We start from the raw sequence: 24,778 nt of genomic DNA on the forward strand, positions 1-24,778 counted from the left end.
GACATATAATGATGCTAGTAAAGGTGATTGAAATTATCATTGATCAAACTTGTGAACCTCTAGCATTCACACTTCATAAATTCTTTCTTTATCATTTACCTACTTGAGGACGAGTAGGAATTAAGCTTGGGGATGTTGATACGTCTCCAACGTATCTATAATTTATGAAGCATTCATGCTATTTTATTATCTGTTTTGAATGATTATGGGCTTTATTATACGCTTTTATATTACTTCTGGGACTAACCTATTAACCGGAGGCCCAGCCCATATTGCTGTTTTATTGCCTGTTTCAGTATTTCGAAGAAAAGGAATATCAAACGGAGTCCAAATGGAATGAAACCTTTGGCAGCATGATTTTTTGGAAGAATATCACCTAGGAGACATGGAGTTCACGTCAGAAGAGCTTCGAGGAGGCCAGGAGATAGGAGGGCGCCCCCCTGTCTCGTGGGCCCCTCGAGCACCTCTCAACCGACTTCTTTCGCCTATATAGTCCCACGTATCCTAAAAACATCCACGGAGAAGATAGATCGGGAGTTCTGCCGCCGCAAGACTCTGTAGCCACCAAAAACCTCTCGGGAGCCCGTTCCGGCACCCTGCCGGAGGGGGATCCCATCACCAGTGGCCATCTTCATCATCCCGGCGCTATCCATGACGAGGAGGGAGTAGTTCACCCTCGGGGCTGAGGGTATGTATGAGTAGCTATGTGTTTGATCTCTCTCTCTCTCTCTCTCTCTCTCTCGTGTTCTCTCTATGGCACGATCTTGATGTATCGCGAGCGTTGCTATTATAGTTGGATCTTATGATGTTTCTCCCCCCTCTACTCTCTTGTGATGAATTGAGTTTCCCTCTTGAAGTTATCTTATCGGATTGAGTCTTTGATTTGAGAACACTTGATGTATGTCTTGCCGTGTTTATCTGTGGCGACAATGGGATATCACGTGCCACTTGATGTATATTTTGGTGACCAACTTGCGGGTTCTGCCCATGAACCTATGCATAGGGGTTGGCACACATTTTCTTGACTCTCTGGTAGAAACTTTGGGGCACTGTTTGAAGTACTTTGTGTTGGTTGGATGAATCTGAGATTGTGTGATGCATATCGTATAATCATGCCCACGGATACTTGAGGTGACAATGGAGTATCTAGGTGGCATTAGGGTTTTGGTTGATTTGTGTCTTAAGGTGTTATTCTAGTATGAACTCTATGATGGATTGAGCGGAAAGAATAGCTTCATGTTATTTTACTACGAGCTCTTGAATATATAGATCAAAAAGGATAACTTTGAGGTGGTTTCGTACCCTACCATAATATCTTCATTTGTTCTCCGCTATTAGTGGCTTTGGAGTGACTCTTTGTTGCATGTTGAGGGATTGTTATATGATCTATCTATGTTATTATTGTTGAGAGAACTTGCACTAGTGAAAGTATGAACCTTAGGCCTTGTTTCCTATCATTGCAATACCGTTTACGCTCACTTTTATCGCTTGCTACCTTGCTGTTTTTATAATTTCATATTACAAAAACCTTTATCTTCTATCCATATTGCACTTGTATTACCGTCTCTTCGCTGAACTAGTGCACCTATACAATTTGCCATTGTATTGGGTGTGTTGGGGACACAAGAGACTCTTTGCTATTTGGTTGCAGGGTTGTTTGAGAGAGACCATCTTCATCCTACGCCTCCCACGGATTGATAAACCTTAGGTCATCCACTTGAGGGAAATTTGCTACTGTCCTACAAACTGTGCACTTGCAGGCCCAACAATGTCTACAAAAAGAAGGTTGTGTAGTAGACATCAACGGGCCGCAGCCCGGGCATAGCCGGTGCGCGACAAGCGGGACCACGGGACCGTGGGGGCGCGTCAACTGCCACGAGGACCTTGATGAGGGTGCACGGTGACTGTGGCTTCAGTAAGAAGAACGGGCGGCATGGACGATGGCCTACACCGCTGAATCAAGGAAAGGGGGAGGGGGAATAGCCATGGGAGCTCACAAGGGAGGTCGGGGGCGACTCGGGGAGGTGCGGGAGCGGCGAGGGTTGAGGAGGCCGGCGCGGAGGAGGACAGGGAGGGGGCATCGACGTCGCGTCGTCGGGGAGGTGGAGTTGAGGCAGCTTTGGGCGGGGGTCCAGCGATGGTGCGATCGTGGACGATGGCGTCAAGCAGCATCGGGCGGCGGGGTGCGGTCGTCGGGGCGCAGCGGGGTCGATCCCGATATAGCTCGGGTTGAGGTGGGGCGGGCGCCATGCAGGAGGAGGCGGAGAGGTGGGCGCCAGCGAGGGGTGGCCGGAGGCGCCGGGCAGCGGCGGCGTGGTGAAGGGGTCGGGGCCCTCTGCCCCGATCCAGACGGGGAAAAGGGAGAGAGGCATGCGAGGGGGGGAGGGGAGCGAGTGGGGTGAGTGGGGATCGGGAGGGGTTAGTGTTCAGGGAGTAGGGTGGCCTAATAGGCCAAGGGGGCAGCAAGGGTGGCCATCTGGGCCTGTTGGCTTAGTTGGCCAGGGGGTTTCTTTTGCATTTTATTTTTTGTTTAAATTTTTGCTAGTGTTTACTATTAAACTATAAACCTAAACAAGCTTTGTTAGATATGAGACTTACCTCATAAAACAAGCACATTAATTCTAGGAGTCACAAAAAGTTTGAGGCCAAAAGAAGTTGTCTAACCAATTTTAGAAATTGGAAAGGCCAATTTTAAATGCTGCTGGACCACTAAATAATTTTCCAGGGTACTTTGGGAATCCAAAATAGGTTGGTTCCAACAAGACAAATATCCAGGAATTATTTGCCTCCCTTAGAACATTTTAGTTTTCATATTTGGCAAATTTGAATTTTTTGACTTTAAATTCGATTTTGAATATGAACAGTGATTTGGATCAAGTGAGGATTAGCAACAGTAATGTGATGACATGGCACCATAAGTAGGGGTTTACTGTAGCTAAATTATTCGGGCGTCACAATTCTCCTCCACTACAAGAAATCTCGTCCCGAGATTTAAGGGGTGAAATAAGGGGGAAAGACTCAAGAAGGATGGAGCTCAACACAAGATAGGTACGTGGGGGCTATCTCAATGAACATGGTATAGAGGCATATCTCGAGTTGAAATTCAATAAAGTCATTGAGAGCAAGGCTAGAAGGTGCAATAAGAAGTTTCAAGCAGATGGACACATTGTTCGATGTCTGAAATAGAGTGTGAAGGGGTTCAAAGCATCGAGAATAAGTATTGCATCTGATAGCAGAATAGATCACAAGAAGGTGGCTCGTAAATTACATATGAAGCCAAGCGCGAGGATTTTTTTGGGAAAAAGGGATGTATATGAGAGTTAGATTTTGATCCTGTGGAATTGTGGGTTATGGGCCCACCATGTGTGTTAACAGCAAGAAGGCGCTAATCATTTTTGCATGGTCATGATAGCAAGGCAGGTCAGAGTATAGCCTGTCAGTTATGTTGGCAACAACGTTGGTACCAAGGGCGAGGGACGAAGAGAACCATTTTCCTGCTCGTTAAGATGAGGCATACCAATAGGCAAAGTTCTCGTCCATCGGTGGTTACCGGACTGTCATCAACGATAGTAACAAGGTCTTACTGACAGAGTTGTACACCGAGGTGTTTACATAAGCAGGGAATTATCACTATTCAGATATGTTAGGTTACAAGAAAGGTTAAAGAAAACAATGGAGAGAAAATGATAGACTTGAATCAGTTACCGGTGTTGTTGAGTGTCTAACAACTCAGAACCCATGGAAAATTGGTCAAGAAGAATAATAGTTGACGAAGAACTCATAAGAAGTTATGTAGTTCTGTGATATTCTCGAGATACCAGAGGGTAATACTCGAAGATTGAGGATAATAGAGGTTGGATAGGTGAAATGATATGTAGAAGACAAGTACTTCAAGTTGTCTGAGAAATGGAATAAAAGGAGAACAATCATGGTCAGAACCACGGTTGCCAAGGATCAAATATAGATTCAAGATGAACTTATCACATGGGGATTATTATTATTACAAGAAGCTTCCATGATAAGTTCCACATCGGGTCCATGGGTATGAACACAAAGGTTCAAGGTCGACTCCCACTTCTCTAATGCACAACTTTCCATTCACTTCTCTCATTCGAAGAAGTTGTAGCATTGAAATTTTAGCTGACAAAAAGCTAGTAGAGTGTAGCCCGCATAACTTTCGAGTTCACACGGATTTAGGGAAGACATAGATTCAACCCATCGAGGCATCTTAGGAGCATATACCACAAACTTAGGAATAAATAAATCAATCTCGGAAGCAGAGCATGGTTGACAAAAGCAGGGGATACAAGGCATTATGTATCTGAGGAAAAGCTCACAAGGTTACTGAAAATGAAGGACATTGTCGGATAGAACCCAACAATGGGCCTGGAGGTCCACAATGGATCTGATGTGAGTATCAGTACTCAACCATAAGAAGAAAGAATGCAAGGAGGTCAGGTTATAGAAACAACTGACCAAATCAAAGATCAAATGTAATGGAATTATGATTCCCAAATCGGGGGATCAGAAGCAGAGGCTTTGATCAAAGACAAGTAAGTTGAAAAGACATAGATCGACAATCAATCAAGGTTTGAATTGTCGAACACCAGCTCATGTCCGGAGTGATGTATGAACCAAGGGGAGAATTTTAAATAGGACTGATGATCGCGAGCATTCACAAACAAATCGAATCATATGCTCGAAATCACGATGACAAAGGATGCTAATGAGTATTGCTAGACATACGGAGTAACCATAATGCAAGCAGATAACTATTTGTCGAGCAATAGTTAGAGAGGATTACCGGAAGATCGGATAGTACTTCAAAGTATGAACCACTTGAAAAACTAGTAATGACAAAATCCTCAAAAAGTGTGAGGATCTATACATGGAGGTATTCATGCGGCAAGGAACTGCAGGGCAGTAAGCATAAAGGATTCTCGGAACATCAGAGAGTATTTCTGTCACGCCCAATATGCGACCCTATCCTAAAGGAACTCGAAGGTCCCACCAAGGATAGAAGCGCATATTGGAGACACTTTTGCAAGGTGGATATCATTACATCGTACCATTACATAATAGTTGGGGATATATACAAGAGGCATACAATGCCACACAAATACAACATCATCATACATAAGAGCAACATCCGGCTATAGACGAAACACAAACATAAACTCAAACGACATCCAACCTGCTAGCCCAGGCTGCCGACCAGGAACCTATCCAGTCGTGGAATTGTCACGTCAGATGTCCTAGTCAAAGGACTTAGTTGTGGAGCCATCGCAACTAGGAAGCTTAAAGGGGTTAATCGGGACAAAGGACACGGGGTTTATACTGGTTCGGCCCCTTACGGTGAAGATAAAAGCCTACGATCCAATTTTGAGTGGGATTGCTTATGACTCGATTACCAGGGAGCGGAATCGCTTGACCTAGCTCTTGATCTGATGTTACTTGCCTTGAACCGCCGCCGGGTCGTCCCTTTATATAAAGAGGTCGACGCCCTGTGGCTCATAGAGTCTCGGCCGACTCATAAACAATGTCCGGCTCGGTCTCTAACTATTCTTTCCTTACAATACAAGTCATGTACATATGGCGGTTTATCTCTACGGGCCTTAAGTCGCCTCTGGGATTTGGGCCTTTAACTGAACTGCCATCTTCAAGCTTTGTCCTGGGCTTCAAAAGTCCTCATAGGTATAACCCGGACCCTCCTGGGTGGGTCATACCTACTAATTATATCCCCAACATTAGGCCCAGATTCATTTGAACTGGTTCATGTCAATCTTCAATACTTAAGCAAAATCTTCAGCTCTTTACTTGTATAAATTTTTGTAACCCACCATGACATCATCCTTTGGATTTGTGGCAACCCGCCATGACATCATCTACCATTAATGCATGTTTTATCCAACGTATCTCAATAGATCCTTATCTTAATGACCATCCCAAGAATTGAGGCGTCCTTGTAGCTGGATAACCATGTTTTCGGCCTCCTCATTTTTCGCGCCCACTTATCAGTCTTCCCTTATAAATAGGCATGACCAGGTCCTTTCTCACTCTCCCCTTTCCTCATCTTCTTCCTCTTGCAACCCTACTGCCGCTCGAACTCCGCCGCCGCCGCAGTGCACCTCGTCTTCCACGACCTCGGCCGCTGCATCAACCTAAGTTAGTCCAAAGAACGGCGGCGACCCTACGCAGTAGATCTGCAGCTGTAAGTCTTCTCCTTCCCGCACCTCAGATCTGCATTAGGGTTTGCAAGTTCTTCTGTGTTCTTCATGGTTCATCACGGTTTCTTCGTAGTTCTTCCACCGCGGCCTCATTTAATCCAAAAGTAGTATGGTACTCATGCGGTAGTTGTTTCGCGTCCATTTTTTATACTAGCAGATCCCTTTTTCTTGCAAAGAGGGCTCATTAGAACTCACGAACTCATCTGTACCATGTTTTTAGGTCTAGAATATTTTCTTTTCTGAATAGTCGTTTGATCCAAAATAATAGCTGAAACCTATGAAACTTGTTTATGCAACACTTAGGCAAAAACTTTATTTGTTAGATCCACCTAGCCATGGCGACTCTTATCACCGGCTTAAAAGGGCAATGCTCAATTGACACTCTTGACCGCCCATGGCGGTTTAGATAACTTAACTGCTTATGGCACTCATGGCGGCTTAAATAATCTAACATAATTAGCCTTATACCATTAGGCCCCTTTATAAGCCGCCATCTTGAATATGCACTGTAATGTTTTTCTCCAGCTTAAATTCGAACCGGAACTTTTTACTCTTTCTTAGGCTTTCATCACAATGGCACCCAAACCACCCACTTCATGCAACTGGGTCAAATCCATCATCACAGACAGTACGCTTGATGACTTTGTGAAGACCGACTATCTGCCAAAGAAGGAAGTTGTGTCCTATCGTGCTCCTAACACGACGGAGGAAATTCCCCAGCCCAACGCGGGGGAGGTCATCGTCTTCACTGATCATATGAACCGGGGGTTTTCACCACCCAGCTCAAAATTCTTTAGGGACGTCCTGCACTTCTTTGACCTTCGTCCTCAAGACATCGGACCCAATTCCGTGTCTAATATTTGCAATTTTCAAGTGTTCAGTGAGGTATATCTTGGAGAAGAACCCAACTTGCTACTTTTTAGAGAGTTATTCTATTTGAACCGCCAGAATGAGTGTGCCAACGGACAAAGCTTGGAACTTAATTGGCGGTGTCTCAATCCAACATCGGAGAGACGTAATTTTTCCTTATGCCAACCCACCAAGTCATCGCAAAGACCAGAACCAGACATGGTTCTATTGTCAAGACACTTCTCCGGCTGATGAGAATCCTCTGCCCAACTTTCGTGCTCTGCGTGTTGAGTCCAATCATCCACTTCCTGATAAGATAATAGCCGCTGAATGCAAGACGCTCGCCCCCACCCTGGTTAAAATCAAGGCTCTTTTGGAGAATGGGCTGAATGGTATTGACTTGGTCCGGGTTTGGCTCGCCTGGCGGATCATTCCATTGAGCCGCCGCCCTGGTCTGATGTGCACCTATTCGGGCAAGAAGGATGACCCTCTGCGACACAGTTCTGACGATTTTCCTGACCACGTCGTCAATGACATGACAAAGTCTCTCCTGAATGAAAGCCTAGCAGACTGCGGTAAGGTGGGCTTAAGCCCTTTCTGCGAAGCTAACGCGGCTCCAGCGGGTAAGCTGCCCATCTGAATAAATTACCTTCACCCTTTGATGTTTTTATCTATACTCATACTTTTGCTGATTTTCACAGGCTGGTGATAAATTCTGGAAGGTTAAATATGATCACGAAGCTACGAAGAAAGCCAAGAAGGCCAAGAGAGCCGCCAGGAAAGAGGCTGCGAAGAAGAAGGGCAAGAAGGCCACTACCTCTGACTTGCTTCGGCTAGAAGATACTTCTGAGTTGGAGGTAGCCCTTGACTCTCTTGGCTCCTTTTTTAACCACCTTATTGACACTGATTATCAACAGGAGGACACAGGAACAAGTCTTGGAAAGGATGAAGAGATAACTATCATTTACTCCGACTCTGAGCCTTTGCCAAGATAGAAAGTTCGAAGAGTAACCCGGAAAGTAAGATTTTCACATCCCTTAGCTTATCAAGATCCTAAATTTCTTTTGAAGCGACAGATTCATGAGAGCCGGAGGCAGACCCAGACCAACAAGGATGTGGAACTCTCCTCCGGCTTACCGAATACACCAAGGAAGCGTCGGAATGAGGTCACCTCTGATTTAAATCCCTTTTATCCTTTGGCGGGTCTCACTCATCAACCACTCAATTCTTCTGACTCGAATTGTCAAGAAACTTCACCTTCCTCCGGCGACTCAATGCAGTCCAATTTGCCGGCTTTCAAGACTGCTCTAGGGTAATGATAACCTGCTTATGCTGTGTTCATTTCAATTCGTTGTATTTGCACTGACCTTTTGATCTTATGCAGCGGAAAAGCAAAGCCCAGCAAAAAGGTGAAGAAGAACAAGCCAGCCGAAGAGCCGATTTTCAAAGGGTCAGAACTTGGAATGGCTGCACCTGAAGCCTCTACTCATCAGCCGCCACCTGAGCCAGCTCATGACACGCCAACGCCAATTGCTGACCCGCCTGCCGAGCGAGCCGCCAATGGCTCTGAAAACCCGGAAGTCTCTAGACCGGCCAAGACGGATGATCCTCAAGACACTGATGTCGAGATCACCAAGACCGGCTACATTGAGCCAGGGAGACCCACTATGCTGGCAAAATGTTCTGCCAAAGAAGAGCACCTGGAACGCCGCAAGGCCAAGTTTGATGTTGTTGATTATACTCACATGAGTATTGGAGAAATTTTTTCTGGCTATCTGAGCCAAGTACACAGCAGCCGTGACGTCGAAATTGATATGGTGAAGCAGACGCACCAGAAGTTTGAGGTACAATCTCTTCTCTTCATTGGATTACCCTTACTATGATAGCCCCCAAGTCTACTGCTTATGATGAATATGCTGTAGATTTAGAAACAAACTTATGATCATTAGTGATATATTTGGATAACATGTAAGAAAACTGGCTTACTCCATAGTCCCCAAGGGTCTGCTTAACCAGCATGGTTGAGCCGGTCTTTCATATGCTTGTATATAATAGGACAGTTGTAAAACTTTAACAACAATATGCATTAGCCCCCAAGTGCCAAGTACTCTTGCTTGCAAAGTGCTTGGGACTTACTCTCATGAACCGCCACTTAGGTAAAATTCTTTGGTAGACATTAGCCTCCAAGTGCCAAGTGTTGTTGCTTGCAAAAGACTTGGGACTTAATATTGTATGATAACAGTCATGATTTTGACCCGGTATTTGTACAGGCCACCACTAGTCAACTTGAATCAGAAGTATCTGACTTAAAGAACTGCCTGGAAGCATAAGAGATGGAAACCCAAAGAGCCAACTCCAAGTTTGAATTCAGTATATCTGAACAAGAGAAATTGAAAAAAGACTTTGAAATGGAGAAAAAAGGCCTAGGCTGATGAAAACATTACTTTGATCAATAGAGCTGAGAAGGCAGAGGCGGCTCTTGAAGAGGCAACTGTCGAATTATCTGGCTTAAAACGCCATGTCTCTCAGATGGTCTCAGCAATCTTTGGTAAGTCACCCTACAAGTATCAAATATTTTAATCTTTCTAGTGATCATATAATTTGTCATTAACTCACCTGACATTGCTATGCATGCCCTAGGAGTTCAAATCTTAATCAAGACATGCTGATAAAGCTAAACGTAGTTTACACGCTGGTGGGACAACTCTACACTGGGTCTCGGCGTGCCTTAACCATAGTGGCTCTGTCAAATGAAGTGCCCACACTCCTGGTGGATGTGCTAAGGAAATTCTCTATGCTGCCCCAGTGATTTACTAAACTAAGGCGATCGTCTGCAAGAGCCGGAGCCATGGCTGCCTTAAGTCGGGCCAAAGCTTGGCTACCAGAGTTAGACCTGGCTGACATCGCCATTGGTTATCCAAGCCTTAAGGAGGATGGCACTCCCTTTGAACAGGAAGACTTCGCCGCTTGTGTGAAGGAGATACGCCCCGTGGCCACCCTGATAGCTGATGAAGCAGATCTCACCAAGTACCAGTCGGGTTATGATGCGGAGAACCGGAGAATTCCCACACCACGTTATAAAGTGACCAACCTGATCCCCCCAATCCGTAAGCATACCTTCGCCCCTAAAGTTGACCCGACCGGAATAATTGATGATGAAGCTGAATTTGAAGCTTTGAATGGCATTGACTGGTCATCATCAACCTTCCAGGAAAGGGAACAGGGTGAATAAGCGGAGAGGGCTGACCCGAACATTTCAGGTCAACACGAGAATTAATCCGCCAGGCGGCTCATACATGTGATCCGCTGAAAAATAGTATTAATCATTTGGACTCGGGGAGTCATGTAATAGGGTAGAAATAACTTATGCTTTGTCGTGCCATCGTGCACTTGTTTGGTGCTCAACAAGTCTCTGAACTGTTAAGCTGCCATCTTATATTCACCCGTATTATACTTATCATCTGTTTTCCTTATGCTTTAGAAAGTCTCTGAACTGTCCTGCACACAGAAATAGATCACAAGATCCCTTGGCGGCTTACCGCAAGGTGGGTCATAATATCTTTACATATAACCATTAATATGGAAAAAGAGTCACATATAAGCCTATTGTGACATATAATTTTGAAACACAACTATAATATCATACATGTGATCTTTGGATTTGTACTGCCGGTTTATGTGACCCGAACAGTAAGGGTGATAACCCAATCTTTGGAAACCAACACTTCCAAAGATATGACGATTCTCATATGTTGGCGACTTATCATTCAAAATCAAGCCGGGTTAAATTTAAACCACACTTACACTTAGATCTTTGAACAAAAAGGGTTTCAAGTCAAAACAAAGGCTGCTTTCAAATAAAACTTAAACCAAATAGAAAGTAAAAAATTCAAGGCTTCTGATTTGAATATGATCAGCAAACCGTTCCAAAGGGGTTAAGATAGGATTCGAATACGATCATGTAGCCCCTAGTGGCTTTGGCGTTGTGCCGATCAAGAGGGTACCGACATCTATGTTCTCTTTGGTTCGAATACAACCTATGTTTGAACAGGAAGCCCCCTAATGACCTTGGGAGTTTTCTAACGACTCTAATTCGAATAAGATCAAAGTCGGACCCAAAAGGGGTTAAGCTATGATTGGAATATGATCAAGAAGCCCCCTAGTGAGCTTGGCATTGTGCCGATCAAGAGGGTACCGACAGCTATATTCTCTTTGGTTCGAATACAACCTATGTTTGAATAGGAAGCTCCCTAATGATCATGAGGTTTAATGGCTAGATTCAAATATGATCATGAGCCGGACCAAGAGAGTTAAGCTAGATTCGAATACGATCAGCCCCCAATTGGTCATTTGAGATGACAATTGTCGGTGTCAAAACCGGCGGATCTCGGGTAGGGGGTCCCGAACTATGCGTCTAGGCGGATGGTAACAGGAGACGAGGGACATGATGTTTTACCCAGGTTCGGGCCCTCTTGATGGAGGTAAAACCCTATGTCCTGCTTGATTAATATTGATGATGTGTGTTACAAGAGTGGATCTACCACGAGATCAAGGAGGCTAAACCCTAGAAGCTAGCCTATGGTATGATTGTTGTTCGTCCTAAGGACTAAAGCCATCCGGTTTATATAGACACCGGAGAGGGCTAGGGTTACACAAAGTCGGTTACAAAGGTAGGAGATCTACATATCCGTATCGCCAAGCTTGCCCTCCACGCCAAGGAAAGTCCCATCCGGACACGGGACAAAGTCTTCAATCTTGTATCTTCATAGTCTTGGAGTCCGGCCGATGATGATAGTTCGGCTATCCGGACACCCCCTAGTCCGGGACTCCCTCAGTAGCCCCCGAACCGGGCTTCAGCGATGACGAGTCCGGCGCGTATATTGTCTTCGGCGCTGCAAGGCGGGTTCTCCTTCAAACTTCATGTTCCTGTCGAATAGTGTCCGGCTTCCTTATAAATGTTGCGCTCCTTGGCTTCTACGCCCAATAATGGCCTTCTTCCACGTGTCGTATGAATGCGAAAGGCTGGGGTATTTTTACATTTTACCCCCTGGTCGTGCGAATGAGCCGCCTATAAGAGAGGCGAGGATCTAGATCCATCTCACACCATCCTCCACCCGCAAGTTCTCATCGAAGTGCCTCTGAAAAAAATCCATTCTATCATGGATAGTCGACGCGGCTCCTCCTCTCGCGCTCCCAGCCCTAAGCCAGGAGATTGGGGGAGATGCTCAGTTCCACACAGCGAGCTAGTAGCGCTCCAAACCGAGGGATATCTTCCCCCAGCTTTCATGGTCCCGGTTCGAGCCGGACTGGCCACCTTTAGGGGTGGAAAGCAGGCGGAGAGCGTCCCCAACCCTTCCAAAGGAGAGCGGGTATGCTTTGTCCCTTATCTAATAAGGGGACTCGGATTTCCCATACATCCGTTTCTCCGGGGGCTCCTGGAGTTCTACGGACTCCAGCTTCACCTCCTCACACCTACCTCCATTTTGCACATCGCGGGCTTCGTAGCTCTTTGCGAGCTGTTTCTGGGCATCGAGCCCCATTTTGCACTGTGGAAGAGATTGTTTTGCCTCGTACCACGTTCTCATGAGGGGTCGATATATCAAGTGGGCGGAGCCGAAATAGGGCGCATCACCGGGACCGGATATCTATCCGGCACCCCGAAGAAGGTGTCCGAAGACTGGCCTTCGGAATGGTTCTACATGGAGGACGCCCCTCTGCCGGATCCAGTTCGGATCGGCCTCCCGGAGTTCAGTAATGCTCCCTTGAAGAAACGCCTGAGTTGGCGCCCGCGGAGCCCTCGACGGGAAGATGATAGGAGCGTCCATTATCTAATGGGCCAGATTAGGTTACTGGCCCACTCCGGATTGACCATGATTGGAGTCATGGCCACGTGCATTATGCGAGGGGTGCAGCCACTCCAATATAGGGGCCACCCAATGTGGGATTTCAACGGGGAAGATGACGCCACCCGTCATGGCCGCAAAGGGCCAGGCTCGGCAGCCGATCTGGCAAAGATCCTGTCCGGCTTGTACAAGGGAGAGGAGGAGGACTTCCTCCGCACGAATCCGTTGAATGGATTCTCTATGAATAACCCTCGGAGCTGGGTAAGCGGATGTTCATCTACCTAATCCATACTTTCAAAGTCAAGTATCTTACTCTGTGATTTTGACGCAGGAGCTGCGTCGGGATGTGGAGGGCATACGAAGCCTAACTCCACAGCCCGAGGATCCGAAATGATCCCTTGATTCGACCTCCGAAGAGGATCCGGACATAAAGGTGGAGCTGATTGACGGGGTGTTCCACCAACTTAGCATGGACAATGCCCTAGTCACCATTACGGCTGACTACCCCGGTTTGTTTCCGGCCTCCCAGGTGACTACGACTGAGGTCTTGACACCATCATTTGATCCGCGCTCAATTCTGACCATCCCATGCTAATGGTGCATCGCAGGAGGTGCCTTTAAGGCGGGAAGCCGAACCCGTGGCGGCTGACCAACAAGGGTCAGTCCGGCCCAGCAGGCGGAAGAGGAGTGCGATGCGAACCGAAACGTCGCTGCAACGGTATGGAGCACCGCTATTTTTAAGGGAAGGATCCCTAGGAGGTATATTAATGCTCATAACTTTTCCAGAAAGAGCGCTCGCCGGACAGTGTCCAGAGAGGTTGCCAATCAAGCCTCCGCCGGCCATGCTCCATCGCGTGGTCCGGAAGGGGAGTCTAACACAAGGCATGAGCCGGACGCTCCTCAAACGGAGGATGTCGACAGGCTGTCCGCCACCCGATCTGAGGTGGAGAGCGCCATGAATCACAGGCGTCGCCGGACAGTTCTTCGTGACGCGTGTTTCTCCCCGGAGGCGTTAAATGCCTTTGATGCGGGAAACGCGCACCTCCGTGCCGCTCAAGATGGTTTAACCAGAGCCACGGAGCACTATGTGAAAGACATACGGGTAAGTAATTTTAATAGTTATATATGCTAGTAGCCCCCGAGACTTAAAATAGTTAAAACAACTGATTTAAGGATCATTTATTATGCAGGATCTTACGGAGAAGAATACCCACCTGTCCAAGGAGCTCCAAGAGTGCAAGGCCCAACTTGAGGCCGCACAAGCCACCACAGGGGGAGCCACAGAGACCTCCGCTGGTAATACGTACTTCTAAAAGATAAGTAGTTAACAAAGTGTGGCGTGTGCGTAAATCTGACAATAATATTGCAGAAGGCACCGGACTAGATCCGGACAAACAACAGCTACTGCATCAGCTAAAGGCCGGCGAGAGGGTGCTTATGAAGGTGCAGCAGGAGAGAAACAAGCTCCAAGATGCCCACACCCAGCTAGGAGAAGAGCTGAAAGGTGTTCGGGCCCAGCTGTCTGGCTCCGTGAAGGAGAATCAGCGGCTTCGTTGCGGCATTTATAGTAAGTGCTTGAGCAAATTCCTTTGAAAAGAAGAATTCAGCGAGGAAGTCGATTGACAGAAGTATGTCTTTAGGTGTGCTCACAGGTCGCCCTGCGGAGGAAATGCCTGGTTCAACGGGTGACCAACTTCCCGAGCTGGTGCAATTGCTCGAACGTGTTCGGCAGGCGATGAGTGGCGTCGTTCAGGCCTGATGGCCTTCCGTCTCCCTACCCGAGGGCCTTGGAGGGCTTGCTGAGAAGCTTCAGGGAGCATGGCGACGCCTCCGTTTGTGGAAGATATCGGCCTGCCGTCAAGGCGCCAGGGAGGCCTGGGCCATGGTGAAGACGCGGTACCCGAAGGCTGACCCAAACCACATGGCCGAGGTCGGACCTGCGGGGCCTGATGGGAAGGAGATCCCTGTGAGCTTGATGTACGGCCAAGTAGAGCTGGCCGCGAAATATTCCCAAAAGGACTGTAAATTGGACAGCCTGTTAGATGGGATTGAAGAGGAGTACAATCAGTCAGTTTGACGATGTAATTTTTTTTAAAATGACATGTAGAATGCCTTCTAGCTGGATTGTAGATCGTTTGTCTTTGCGGACCGTTTCGCTTCAACCTCGGGACCCGACAGTCCGGAGTGTGTCCGAATACCCTTACGGTTATAAAAGAACCGGGGCATGCATGGAGACAAGGCATCGGGGTCATAATTGCTTTATCAGACAAGTGCCCAACTAGCTATGTTATATTACATGGTTAGTAAGAAACATCTTCCAGGGAGAATAGTTCCGTTAAGGGTTCCTTTCCCTGGGAGGCATGCCCTAAAGTGCAATGCCGGACTGCGAAAATAGCAGAAAAAGCATCTGGTGGCAGATAAATAAGTAAGTAATAAATCATCTTTCAAGTCACCGACCGAATATTCTCTTAAGAACGCTAGCTTTCGGCTTCACCTAGTCTGAGGTACACATCCGGCTGACCCGGCAGTAACAATCGCAGAGGTGCTCCCTTTACCTCCTAGGCGAACAATCGGGAACGTAGGGGTAAGCACAGGAGCCAGGCAACCCAGCTTGGCCAAAACTTAAGTCATATCGATGCATATAATGGTGAATAAAAGGTACATGCGGAAGTATGACACATGTATTGGGCATGAAGCCCGTATGAATAAGCTTCTGTTAAAGAAGCCCCCAGGTATAATGAGGGCTAGGAGCACATCAAGTGTGTGTGAACAAAGCGCAAATCAGCCTATAAAAGGTATTGAAAAAAAGGTGGGAAGAAGGAGGGGGACAAGAGACAGTAAAAAATATAAAAAGGTGGACGGGGGAGTGAGACGAACTCTGAGTCCGGCGTTAGGCGTAGAATCTTCGGAGACGGGCTGCGTTCCATGGGTTCGGCTCGAGTCGGTTGTCAGATGCGTTACGTAGACGGTATGCTCCGCCAGTCAGGACTTGGTCGATGATGAAGGGACCTTCCCACTTGGGCTTAAGTTTGTCCTTTTTCATGTCCGGCAGGCGTAGAACAAGTTTGCCAACATTGTAAGTTTTGGCCCGTACTTCTCTGCTTTGATATCTTCGAGCCTGCTGCTGATAAAATGCGGAACGAGCCTTTGCCATGTCCTGCTCCTCCTCTAAGACGTCCAAACTGTCCTGCCGATCCAACTCGGCTTCTCTTTCTTCGTACATGCGCACACGAGGTGAGTCATGAATTATATCGCAGGGCAGAACTGCCTCTGCACCGTATACCATGAAAAATGGTGTGAACCGAGTAGTTCGGTTTGGCATGGTCCGCAGCCCCCAGAGTACGGAGTCGAGCTCCTCTACCCAGTGCGTGTTAGATTCCTTGAGGGACCGCTCTAGTCTGGGTTTGATGCGGCTCATGATTATACCATTTGCTCGCTCGACTTGACCGTTAGTTTGGGGGTGATAGACTGAAGCGTAATCGAGCTTGATGCCCATGTTTTTGCACCAGAGTTTAACCTCGTCGGCCGTGAAATTCATGTCGTTATCAGTGATGATGCTGTGGGGGACGCCGAAACGGTGTACTAATCCGGATATGAAGTCTATCACAGGTCCGGATTCTGCCGTTTTAACCGGCTTGGCCTCAATCCATTTGGTGAATATGATGCCCATGTTTTTGCACCAGAGTTTAACCCGATAGATTGAGGCCAAGTCGGTTATCCAATGCGTTTCACAGACGGTACGCTCCGCCGGTCAGGACTTGGTCGATGATGAAGGGACCTTCCCATTTGGGCTTGAGTTTGTCCTTTTTCTTGTACGACAGGCGTAGAACTAGTTCGCCAACATTGTAAGTTTTGGCCCGTACTTCTTTGCTTTGATATCTTCGAGCCTGCTGTTGACAGAATGCGGAACAAGCTTTTGCCACGTCGTGCTCCTCCTCTAAGGCATCCAAACTGTCCTGCCGATCCAGCTCGGCTTCTCTTTCTTCGTACATGCGCACGCGAGGTGAGTCATGAATTATGGACAAAAATACCTCTGCGCCGTACACCATAAAAAATGGTGTGAATCCGCTAGTACGGTTCGGTGTGGTCCGCAGCCCCCAGAGTACGGAGTCGAGCTCCTCTACCCAGTGCGTGTTAGATTCCTTAATGGACCGCACTAGTCAGGGTTTGATGCTGCTCATTATTAGACCATTTGCTCGCTCCACTTGACCGTTAGTTTGAGGGTGATAGACTGAAGCGTAGTCGAGCTTGATGCCCATGTTTTTGCACCAGAGTTTAACCTCGCCGTCCGTGAAGTTCATGCCATTATCAGTGATGATGCTATGGGGGACGCCGTAACAGTGTACTACCCCGATATGAAGTCTATCACGGGTCCGGATTCGGCCGTCTTAACTGGCTTGGCCTTTATCCATTTGGTGAATTTATCCAAAATGACCAATATGTATTTTTGCTTGTGGGATCCTCCTTTAAGGGGTCCAACCATGTCAAGCCCCCAGACCGTGAACGGCCAGGTGATGGGTATAGTTTTGAGGGCGGTGGGTGGCATGTGGCTCTGATTAGCAAAGAGCTGGCAACCGATGCATCGTTGGACTATGTCCTGAGCATCTGCAGGCTGTTGGCCAATAAAATCCTGTGCGGAAGGCCTTGCCTACAAGGGCCCAGGCTGCAGCGTGGTGCCCGCCGAGTCCGGCGTGAATTTCAGCCAGGAGATTTCGCCCTTCCTCTTCGGAGATACACCTTTGAAGGACTCCGGTTGTGCTTTTCTTATAAAGTTCTCCCTCATGAACCTTGTAGGCTTTAGATCGCCGAACTATGCAGCGGGCCTCATTTTGGTCTTCGGGAAGTTCCTATCGGGTTAAGTAGGCTAGGAATGGTTCTGTCCACGGGGCAATTACTGCCATTATTTCGTGGGCTAAAGGTGTTATTTCATTGGCTGGGCCGCCAATTGTGTCAGAATGGTCTGAGATAGGTGATGCAGCTGGCTCCAGATTGTTATTTCCGGACTCCTCTTCCCATAATATGGATGGCTTAAAGAGCCGTTCCAGGAAGATGTTTGGAGGGACGGCGTCTCGTTTCGCGCCGATGCGTGCTAACACGTCTGTTGCCTGGTTATTATCCCGGGCTACATGGTGGAATTCGAGTCCTTCGAACCGAGCTGACATTTTTAGGACGGCGTTGCGGTAAGCTGTCATTTTTGGATCTTTGGCGTCTGTCGGGGATATAGCCCGCGGTATAAACCGCCGGATGTATGACCCGACTAGAGTTTGGCGATTAACTGACGACCCACTTGGACATGGCGGTTTATGATTCATTGGTAATCCGGCAGGCGGGTCAGAGGAGCGACAAGACCCGGTGGCCCAACGGGCGGTTTATGGAAGGCTGGATCACGCTATGGTGGGCCGGTTTAAGAGAAAAGGCGTGAGGAATATTTACTTTACAAGGAAGACCCGGACTTGTATCCGGTTTGTATTAGAAGGGAGACTAGTCCTAATCCTAAAAGGACTCCACATGTAACCTGCCCCTCTAACTTATATAAGGAGGGGCAGGGCACCCCAAAGAGGGACAAGGCAAGAAACAATCTCTAGGGCTAGACACAACTAGAGGAGAGCCGGTTTACGGCGACTCCTTCGTGATGATAATGAGATCTAGCCTCAAACAGCATGTAGGGTTGATACCGGATGATGTTTCCCGGGGCCCGAAGCTGTCTAAATCTTTGTCTTATGTGTTGATCCGCCCTGCGTCTCTCGTCCCACTCTACCCCTTTCAAGCTACCACATAGATGCGTTGGCCTCGCGACTAAGTCCTCACACTAAGCACATCTGACGTGTTAATTCCACGACAGTTGGCGCCCACCGTGGGGCTCGCGCACGGTGGTGTTAAGTTCTTGGATGGATCTCCCATGGATCGAGAGGTTCGCAATTTTTGGATGAAGCGAGCCGTGGAAGCCAAATTGGGGCAAGAATTAAGTTTGCCGCAAGTCGCCAACTTAACAGAAATTTTCGTTGCGTTTTCGATCTAAATCCGCTGCTCGTATCTGGGTCAGAGGCGGCGACACCGATTCCAAGCAGAAGTCCAGGTCGTCGAATCCAAGATTGGCATAATACCAAACTGGCTGTAGCGTAATCGCGGCCTTGAGTTTGTACTAATCCGCCGAAGACCAAATCACCTTGCTCCGCCTCCGGTTTGATTTCGCCGCGCCTACAAACCACTGTTATTTCTTAGTCTAACGACCGGAATACTGCAGATCAATTGGCAAATCTAGACTGAAGAAAAGTCGAAGTTGACAAAAAAGGGGGGAGCCACTACGAGAAGGAAGCACGAACGTGGACTCCTCGAACCGGCAACGACTCAGAAGCGGAGATGGGCGCGGCCTCTGCTGCTGCTCCGCCGCCGCCGCGTTGATTCACCTCTATTGGTCCGGCCCTGGGCCGCCTTGAGCCACCCCTGCCGGTGTGGTTTCTCCGGCGAGTCGCCGAGCCCTCTCCATCTGGTCTTCACATCGCCGGCTCACCGCTGGTGCTGCTCACCGCGCCGGCGCCCCTCGGCCGCGACGGCTTCCATGCCGCCCCGGGCCGACCCGGCTGACTCCGTTGCCCTGGCCTTGCTCTGAGCGGCCGCCCCAGCCCGTCTATGAAAGTTTTTGCCGCTCTGGTGCACCGTGTCCTGCTTGGTTCTTGCTCCGTACTGGTTAATTGCGGCAAGCCTGTTATGGAGTTCGTTTCCTTTACAATCTGCCAAGATGGACGCGAGCATCCACTTTGCTAGTGCCGTCCATCTGCAAAGTCGTTTCTGTACACACACGCCTTGCCTGCTATGGGCTTGCCAGCGCATTGAGCCGCTGCCGCGCCCCGCTGCTATTTAGTTCGCCATCCCGGCCTTACTCCAAGCCAGCCATGTTTCCGTTTCTGCAGAGCGTCGTGTCACGCGGCCCTGTTTTTGACATCCGCTACTCGTCTTTGCCTACGTGCCCACGATGCCATTGCTACTGATGGCTGTTGATAGGGGAAGGGCTTGGCCGGGGATTCAATTACTGTTAGCGTTTTTCTGTTCCTCCTGATGATTTCAAGATGGCATTGTTCACATTAGAGCTAAAATATACTGAAGGCACAGGTCCGGCCGAGCTGACGTCTGGATGCCATCTTGATGCCCAGTAACTCCGGGAAAAGATTTCGGGATCAGGTCATAACAAGCGGGCAATGAGTGCCATTTGAATTTTATGGAAACAAGTTAAAATATGCAGTGACAGTTAAGCTTGGCTAGAGGGTCAAGAAAATCTTACGCTGTTGGACAAAGGACTCCCGTCAAGTCATACATACATCATATTTAAGGTGACTCCTAATTCAGGAATCAAGGGCATTTGCTTCAAGGGTTTTTCCTCCTAATGATATCAGCAAAGTGGGCATGGACCAAGGGCATTGCGCGCATAGCCCGACCGCCTGTTAACACCGTCATTGTGCTGCATGAGCCATCATTATTCACGCAGACTCAGGCTCCTACCTACGGCGTCGCTGACCCGCCGCTTGCTTCTGCCCCCTATCAGTAATAAAAATGAGCAGAGCTGCTGTACGAGATTGATGGAGTTAATGGGAGGAAGCAACAGATTTATCACAATACATGTTTCCTTGTCAATACGGGCGAGTCAACATTTGCATGGCTGTAACATTACTAAGGACCATTGGTCGTCCAACAAATCAGGTGATATCATTTTAAGTGTATTTTATTAGCACATATAGTTTTGTCAAAAAATAATTACTCTGGCCTGTAATATTTTTATGCAGGACGGCTATTAAAATAAAAAGGGGTGGTCTTATATCGCGGAAGGCACGTTCGACTATGCCGCACAGCTTCACGGACACGCGTATCAGGGTCCGGTTTACATCAATGCGCCGGCCGACTCGCCCGTCCGCACCGCCCTACAAACGCCACGGACAACTCACCTGTCCGCGCCAGCTTACAAACATCGCGGCCGACTCACCCGACCGCACCGGTTTAACACGCCGCGGCCGGTTCACCCGTGAGCGATTTCAACTTCACCTAGCGATCATCAATTTCATGGCGGATTATTTCCGGCCTGGCACATCAGGTGACATCCATCTAAAATATATTTTGTTGGTATATATTATAGAGCAGTTTATCTTTGTCTTGGTCTGCAACATTGTTGATGCAGGATAATTGTTCACTACATCAAAACGACGTGGTTAATTTGCCCGTCCGTGCCGGTTTACAACACTGCGGCCGGTTCATCTGTTTGAGCCACCTCTGATGCTGAGGTCATCTTTTCCGTCCGCCTCTTGTGGCCTGGTCCACATCAACACACTCGGGCGCACCTATCTGCATGAGATGTTATTGAGTATAAAGCAAGTCAAAGCTTGGGAAGCCCGGTTTTCTTTCAAATTGGAGGCAAATTATCATCAACCGCCGTCTGCACTGGATGGCTCAATGGGCAGGCGCACAGGTCGCCGCCACTACAGTTTGCTTAACTTCAAATAGCCTTGGAAGGAACCATTGGCCGAGTTGCTGACACGGCTCATACGGGATCATTTATCACCCGCCGCAGTCACCTCAACATTCTGTGGATTCATATCAGGCTATCAACACCAATGATATACAAGTTATGCCGGTTTATATATCACGGTCAAATATGGAGAATCTTCAGTCAACTCCTCGAGGCACCTTGAGACTCGGGGGCTACAGTAATATGATTCAGCAAATGTTGCCGGTTTAACAATGTCTGCCGGTTTAACAATGTCTGCCGGTGCTACCATCTATCTTAACTCTGCCGGTTTAACTCTTGCCGGTTTATCGTCTGTCTTAGCCATCTGCCGGTTTAACACCAAGAGCTCTAGGACGTTGGAGGGAAAGATAACTCGGTCCCGGAGGCTACTGCCTTATTGGCGAAAATTTAAAATTCGTCTGAAGAATCTTCCGGCTTAAAAAGAAGGATTCCGATTTAAAATCCGGTTCAAGGGAAATCTGTTCCCCACAAAGCTCTGAAGCTCTCAAATCTGGTTTAAGAATTTCCGGTTCAAAAAGGATTAATCTCTCGCAAGTTCGAGTTTAAAAGCCGTCAGAAAATTTTCGTCTTAAAAAGAAGGATTCCGGTTTAAAATCCGGCTCAAGGGAAAGCTATCTCCCACAAAGCTTTGAAGCTTTCGATATCCGGTTCAAAATCCCGGTTCAAGAAGAATTTATCTCTTGCAAAAAATTAAATGTTGCCGAAGAGGACCTGTTGCCATGATGCACGGTTCAAACATGGGTAAACCGCCTTATTGGCTTATCATATAATTGGTTACATGGGGGCTTCAGCTTACAAAGCGGAGTTCTGTCCATTAATCCGGCTATCACGCCACAACAAAAGCTTGGGAGCTTCACACCCAAAGGGCCAAAGAGAGTTTCGATGCTATGCACAACTCAAACATAGGCACCTAATGAGCACAGCTCATCACGTTACTTGGGGGCTCCTTGGTCCAATACCAAGAAGTTTGAATGGACCCTTGTAGCTGGGTATCGACCCACGGCTTGGAAGCCCGGTACATTTACCTAAAACCTCGGGTTAACCTGCCTTCATCAAGTAAGACACTCCTATCCAGGTCATCCTGGCATGACCCTCCGAATGTTTGACAGTTACTCTCCTTGAGACCCTGCACTTGTCAAAGTTAAAACGGTGATTGGTTAGTTGGAGGTCCATCTTAAAAGGCTTTGTTAAATGGTTCAACTCAGTGGCCTGGCAGCCCACAAAAAGCCTCGAATTTGGGCCTGGCAGCCCCCAAAAAGCCTCGACTACACGGTTTCATTTGAGATTTGGCTGAATTTTATGTTAAACCGATTTTCTTGGCTTGATCAGTCATCTTCTTAGCCCGGTATTCTTTAAACCGGCTTGGTTTGCAACTACACGTTGACAGACCTTAATTTTAAACCGGAGTTTCTTAACCCGGCTTGGCGTTGACTCTCTGTCAACAGCCCGGATCATCTGGCGTGAATCATCACCTAGTGTGACTTAATCTACGACACGGTTTTATTACAAACCCGGCAAAATATGAGGGGAGTTATCATACTCAAGATTTCGGTTATCACCCTTACTACAAAAAGTTGGTAAACCAATGATGTGATTCAATGTCACAGGTATGATGTATTTCATATTTGATTATTCTTAAGTGCAGCCTTGGTTATAAACCTGGGTTATAAGTTGGGCATTATGACCCGTCTGGTGGTAAACCGCCAGGACACTTTAGACTTGTTGTATGCAGAAACAAGTTGTCAGTGCATATAATCCGGTGTTTATTAACCCGGCCTGGCTTTGGACTATAAGTCGCCAGCATATATTTGGATTGCGCCATTGGAATTATGCGCTTATAAATCATTGGGTATATTATTCAAATATCCAACATGGCTGGATTTCTGTTATGGTTATCAATAACCAGTATTATGATTAAGGTTTTCAAAGTCGCTTTAGCGCAATGGCTATCATATTATCAATGGATATGATTTTTATTCTACAATTGAAGGAATAGTCCCGAGTTGCTGTAGGCTTACAACCCGACACTTGGGGGCTACATTATTTAAGTTGAGATTACATCAAATATGCAAGTCTCATGTTGCTGCAAGCATGCACCATGACACTTGGGGGCTAATGCAAAGTCATTCTTTGTTCATCTTATTGAAGACCCGACTCATCACATTATAATGAGCTGGCCGTTGGGGGCTACCAATTACTCCTGTCAAACAAATTCAAAGTACAAAGCTTTTTATTCATTATATTGAAGGGTCCACTGCTCAGTTGGTAAAGCACAAGGCTCTTAACCTTGTGGACGTGAATTCAAGCCCCATAATGGGGGTTACATCATATGATGTTATTTTCATTAAAGTATATATCAAGTCCCAGTTCAATATTATCTTACTAAGCCGGCCCTTGGGGGCTACACATCATTGCTCAAATCTACATGATTATACCTACAAAGTCCCTACTCATTATTGCATAATGACCCGGCCCTTGGGGGCTACACTAGTTGAAGTTTTTATGAGTATAAGACAATTACAAGTCCCAGGTTGCTGCAAGCATGATAACCCGGCACTTGGGAGCTACATAATATGGAGTATTCAGTTTTTACTAAGCGACTGGGATGAACAACATGGATTTCTTCTTATGTGGCAGTATTTATGTTGAAGCAAGTCTTAAGCCATCACTTTGTTCTACTCAAGACTTGGGGGCTATAGGTATTATAATATTATCGAAGAAATGTTTCTCAGACTCTCTATTTTGAGCAAACCAGGTTGAACCGGTGTCTGCAACAATCATAACCCGACATCATCAGTAATCATGAACCGGCGTTGGCAACAATCATGACGTGGAATTATCAGTTTTTATAACCCGACAATGGTGGTAATCATAAACCGGCAAGTTTTACATCTTCAAGCCGGCTGGATATCAGTTGAATATTTCAGAGACTAATATTTTTGTCAAGTCAGAGCATTGAAGGCCAATTCAAATGGATTCTTTATTTACAAAATATCTTCTGCAAGCAAATCAATTATGAAACTGGTCTATTGACTTAGATTTTTTAGAAGGAAGAAATGACAAGGATTCAAGGATGATCAAGTGCCGGTCTACAAGAATATTTAAACCGGAGCACAACCCGACAAATTTGTTCTTGTTGCAGATCAGTTTAACATGGATGAATCCAAATTAAACTAGGGGCTAATGTCGGGGATATACCCTGCGGTATAAACCGCTTGATGTATGACCCGGCTAGAGTTTGGCGATTCACTGACGACCCACTTGGACATGGCGGTTTACGATTCATTGGTAATCCGGCAGGCGGGCCAGAGGAGCGACAAGACCCGGTGGCCCAACGGGCGGTT

This window comes from Triticum aestivum, chromosome 6B (genome assembly GCF_018294505.1).
Source record: "Triticum aestivum cultivar Chinese Spring chromosome 6B, IWGSC CS RefSeq v2.1, whole genome shotgun sequence".
NCBI classification, from domain to species: domain Eukaryota; kingdom Viridiplantae; phylum Streptophyta; class Magnoliopsida; order Poales; family Poaceae; genus Triticum; species Triticum aestivum.